The sequence below is a fragment of the Hypanus sabinus genome, unplaced genomic scaffold (genome assembly GCF_030144855.1).
Source record: "Hypanus sabinus isolate sHypSab1 unplaced genomic scaffold, sHypSab1.hap1 scaffold_1585, whole genome shotgun sequence".
Taxonomy (NCBI): domain Eukaryota; kingdom Metazoa; phylum Chordata; class Chondrichthyes; order Myliobatiformes; family Dasyatidae; genus Hypanus; species Hypanus sabinus.
Window position 1 is genome coordinate 5,851 of NW_026779664.1, and position 5,281 is coordinate 11,131.

A 5,281-nucleotide genomic window follows, 5' to 3' on the forward strand; every position below is an offset into this window, starting at 1 on the left:
CTCCTGTGGTATCTCCCTCCCCCGTCCCACTTCCTCCTGTGGTATCTGCCCTCCCCCGTCCCCCTTCCTCCTGTGGGATCTCTCTCCCCCGTCCCCCTTCCTCCTGTGGTATCTCCCTCCCCCATCCCCCTTCCTCCTGTGGTATCTCCCCTCCCCGGTCCCCCTTCCTCCTGTGGGATCCCTCTCCCCCGTCCCCCTTCCTCCTGTGGTATCTCCCTCCCCCATCCCCCTTCCTCCTGTGGTATCTCCCTCCCCCGTCCCCCCTTCCTCCTGTGGGATCCCCCTCCCCCCGTCCCCCTTCCTCCTGTGGTATCTCCCTGCCCCGTCCCCCTTCCTCCTGTGGTATCTCCCTCCCCCGTCCCCCTTCCTCCTGTGGGATCCCCCCTCCCCCGTCCCCCTTCCTCCTGTGGTATCTCCCTGCCCCGTCCCCCTTCCTCCTGTGGGATCTCCCTCCCCCGTCCCCCTTCCTCCTGTGGGATCTCCCTCCCACATCCCCCTTCCTCCGTGGGATCTCCCTCCCCCGTCCCCCTTCCTCCTGTGGTATCTCCCTCCCCCGTCCCCCCTTCCTCCTGTGGTATCTCCCTCCCCCATCCCCCTTCCTCCTGTGGGATCTCCCTCCCCCGACCCCTTTACTCCCGTGGGATCCCCCTCCCCCATTCCCCTGTGGGATCCCTCTCCCCTCGTCCCCCTTCCCCCTGTGGGTTCTAACTCCCGTGTCCCCCTTCCCCCTGTGGATCCCCCTCCCCCGTCCCTGTTCCTCCTGTGGGATCTCTCTGCCCCGTCCCCCGTCCAACTGTGGGATCCCCCTCCCCAGATAAACCACCCCTGTGTGATCCCCCTCACCCGTCCACCTTCCCCCCTGTGGGATCTCTCTCCCTCATCCCCCTTCCTCCTGTGGGATCTCTCTCCCGCTTCCCACCTGCATACTCTCCATCCCCGTCCACCTTACCCCCTGTGGGATCCCTCTCCCCCGTCCCCCTTCCTCCTCTGGGATCTCTCTGCCACATCCCCCTTCCTACCGTGGGATCTCTCTTCCCCGTCCCCCATTCTCCTGTGGGATCTCTCGTCCCCGTCCCCCAACATCCTGTGGGATCTCTCTGCCCCGTCACCCTTCCCCCGTGTAGGATCCCCCTCCCCCGTCCCTCTTCCCCCTGTGGGATCCCTCTCCCCCGTCCCCCTTCCCTCCTGTGGGATCTCCCTACCAAAGTCCCCCTTCCCCTTGTGGGATCTTGCCTCCCCCGTCCCCCTTCCTCCTGTGGGATCTCTCTGCCCCGTTCCCCTTCCTCCTGTGGTATCGCCCTCCCCCGTCCCCCTTCCTCCTGTGGTATCTCCCTCCCCCGTCCCAACTTCACTCCTGTGGTATCTCCCTCCCCCGTCCCCCTTCCTCCTGTGGTATCTCCCCTCCCCGGTCCCCCTTCCTCCTGTGGGATCCCTCTCCCCCCGTCCCCCTTCCTCCTGTGGTATCTCCCTCCCCCATCCCCCTTCCTCCTGTGGTATCTCCCTCCCCCGTCCCCCTTCCTCCTGTGGGATCCCCCTCCCCCGTCCCCCTTCCTCCTGTGGTATCTCCCTGCCCCGTCCCCCTTCCTCCTGTGGTATCTCCCTCCCCCGTCCCCCTTCCTCCTGTGGGATCCCCCTCCCCCGTCCCCCTTCCTCCTGTGGTATCTCCCTGCCCCGTCCCCCTTCCTCCTGTGGGATCTCCCTCCCCCGTCCCCCTTCCTCCTGTGGGATCTCCCTCCACATCCCCCTTCCTCCTGTGGGATCTCCCTCCCCCGTCCCCCTTCCTCCTGTGGTATCTCCCTCCCCCGTCCCCCTTCCTCCTGTGGTATCTCCCTCCCCCATCCCCTTCCTCCTGTGGGATCTCCCTCCCCCGTCCCCCTTCCTCCTGTGGGATCTCCCTCCCCCGTCCCCCTTTCCTCCTGTGGGATCTCCCTCCCCGTCCCCCTTCCTCCTGTGGGATCTCCCTCCCCCCGTCCCCCTTCCTCCTGTGGGATCCCCCTCCCCCGTCCCCCTTCCTCCTGTGGGATCTCCCTCCCCCATCCCCCTTCCTCCTGTGGGATCCCCCTCCCCCGTCCCCCTTCCTCCTGTGGGATCCCCCTCCCCCGTCCCCCTTCCTCCTGTGGGATCTCCCTCCCCCGTCCCCCTTCCTCCTGTGGGATCTCCCTCCCCCGTCCCCCTTCCTCCTGTGGGATCCCCCTCCCCCGTCCCCCTTCCTCCTGTGGGATCTCCCTCCCCATCCCACTTCCTCCTGTGGGATCTCCCTCCCCCATCCCCCTTCTGCCTGTGGGATCTCCCTCCCCCATCCCCCTTCCTCCTGTGGGATCCCCCTACCCCTGTCCCCCCTTCCTCCTGTGGGATCTCCCTCCCCCATCCCCCTTCCTCCTGTGGGATCTCCCTCCCCCGTCCCCCTTCCTCCTGTGGGATCCCCCTCGCCCGTCCCCTTTCCTCCTGTGGTATCACCCTCCCCCGTCCCCCCTTCCTCCTGTGGTATCTCCCTCCCCCGTCCCCTCTTCCTCCTGTGGGATTTCTCTCCCTCATCCCCCTTCCTCCTGTGGATCCCCCTCCCCCGTCCCCCTTCCTCCTGTGGTATCTCCCTCCCCCGTCCCTCTTCCTCCTGTGGGATCTCTCTTCCTCATCCCCCCTCCTCTACTGGGATCTTTCTTCCACATCCGCTTCCTTCTGTGTCTTTCCATCCTTTACCTTTGTGATGTCTCTTCCTCCATCTCCCATCGACATTTCCCGATTCTCAAATCTTCCTCACTGTTTGACTTCTCCCCTTCACACCTGCCCTTTCCGACTGTCTCACGTCAGGACACTTTTCTAACCATTGGGGAATGAGAGAGAATATGTGGAGTTTACAGGGTCACACCGACAGACGAAATTACTGACATTCGGTGAATTCATTGGAGCTGGGCAGTGAGGGACATTGACAGTGATGGGATCTACGATCAGTGAATTACTGAAGGGTTTAACGTTCCCTGAAATATCCGGGTGAGAGAAATGCCCTCAGACGGACGATTTTAATCACAATGTTCATCAATTTGTCTGTTTGTGTTTAGACTGAACAATAATAAACTGGGGATTCAGGAGTGAAACTGGTGTCTGCGGCTCTGAGGAACCCGGAGTGTAAAATACAGAGACTGGGGTAAGTACCAGACTGTGGAGATTGTGTTTACAGTCACTGGGTGTCTGACACTGAACATTAATGTGATCAGTAATTGTGTTACTGATAACACTGGGGATTTGTACCGTCTCCTGTCTCTCTGTGTCCTTCACCCTCACTCTCTCTCATCTCCAGGCTTGGGGGATGTCGGTCTCACAGATTCTGGTGCCGAGGATCTCGTCTCCGCTCTCAGTACAAACCCATCACTTACGGATCTGAACCTGGGATCAAACTCTCTGACAGACCGATCTGTCCCCGGTCTCCGCCGCCTCATACAGACCCTCCCGAGTCTGAAGCGGATCTGGTGAGTGTTTGTGTTAATGTTCAATGTGATAAAATATCAGCGGATCCGCGGGTTTTCTGGTGATATTTGTCTGTGAGTGTTGTTGAAACATTGACCCCGGTCCCCTGTTACTGACACTGTTGTGTGATCTGTTTATTTCATCTTTATTCTCCATCTGTTTCAGGCTGTGGGGGAATCGGTTCAGTGGGACCGGGGAGAAGGAACTGAGATCTCTACAGGGAGTCAGACCCGGACTGAGAGTGGAGACCAGGTGAACATCTGAATGTGGGGAATCGGTTCAGTGGGACCGGGGAGAAGGAACTGAGATCTCTACAGGAACCCAGACCCGGACTGAGAGTGGATCTGTGAACATCTGAATGTGGGGAATCGGTTCAGTGAGACCGGGATGAAGGAACTGAGATCTCTACAGGAACCCAGACCCGGACTGAGAGTGGATCTGTGAACATCTGAATGTGTGAATCGGTTCAGTGAGACCGGGATGAAGGAACTGAGATCTCTACAGGAACCCAGACCCGGACTGATGGTGGATCTGTGAACATCTGAATGTGGGGGAATCGGTTCAGTGAGACCGGGATGAAGGAACTGAGATCTCTACAGGAACCCAGACCCGGACTGATGGTGGATCTGTGAACATCTGAATGTGGGGAATCGGTTCAGTGAGACCGGGATGGAACTGAGATCTCTACAGGAACCCAGACCCGGACTGATGGTGGATCTGTGAACATCTGAATGTGGTGAATCGGTTCAGTGAGACCGGGATGAAGGAACTGAGATCTCTACAGGAACCCAGACCCGGACTGATGGTGGATCTGTGAACATCTGAATGTGGGGAATCGGTTCAGTGAGACCGGATGAAGGAACTGAGATCTCTACAGGAACCCGGACCCGGACTGATGGTGGATCTGTGAACATCTGAATGTGGTGAATCGGTTCAGTGAGACCGGGATGAAGGAACTGAGATCTCTACAGGAACCCAGACCCGGACTGAGAGTGGATCTGTGAACATCTGAATGTGGTGAATCGGTTCAGTGAGACCGGGAGGAAGGAACTGAGATCTCTACAGGAACCCAGACCCGGACTGATGGTGGATCTGTGAACATCTGAATGTGGGGAATCGGTTCAGTGAGACCGGGATGAAGGAACTGAGATCTCTACAGGAACCCAGACCCGGACTGAGAGTGGATCTGTGAACATCTGAATGTGGTGAATCGGTTCAGTGAGACCGGGATGAAGGAACTGAGATCTCTACAGGAACCCAGACCCGGACTGATGGTGGATCTGTGAACATCTGAATGTGGTGAATCGGTTCAGTGAGACCGGGATGAAGGAACTGAGATCTCTACAGGAACCCAGACCCGGACTGAGAGTGGATCTGTGAACATCTGAATGTGGTGAATCGGTTCAGTGAGACCGGGATGAAGGAACTGAGATCTCTACAGGAACCCAGACCCGGACTGATGGTGGATCTGTGGGTTGGGGACATTTGGCCGACTCCCCGCCCTCCCCTTTAACTCCCGCCCTTACCTTTAACGGCCGCGCGCCGGGGCTGATTCCCAACGGTTTTAACGGAACCGGCTCGGGCCTCGCGCTGTGTGCGTCGCTCGCAGCGGTCCCGCAGTGACGTGTTTCCGCCTGTTGTCCGGCGGGGCAGCATCCGCCGGAAGTGCGTGGAGGAGACTCCCCACGTGACTCCCCGGGGAATTACCCGGACAGGAAGAGCCCGGGGTCCGGGGCTCAGTATGGGACACCGGTGTCCCGGGGTGGGGGGGATGATCCCGGGAGAGAATCCTTTTGCCCCCTTTGCTGAGGACGGTGCA

General features: G+C 59.6%; 1 long non-coding RNA gene across 1 annotated transcript; it reads left to right on the forward strand.

The window, feature by feature from the left end:
- Positions 1-3,305: 3,305 nt before the first annotated feature.
- LOC132387169 (uncharacterized) lies at positions 3,306-4,832 on the forward strand. The gene is made up of 2 exons (XR_009509791.1): positions 3,306-3,464; positions 3,628-4,832. It is a non-coding gene; the product is annotated as an uncharacterized LOC132387169 (long non-coding RNA).
- The last annotated feature ends 449 nt before the right edge of the window (positions 4,833-5,281 follow it).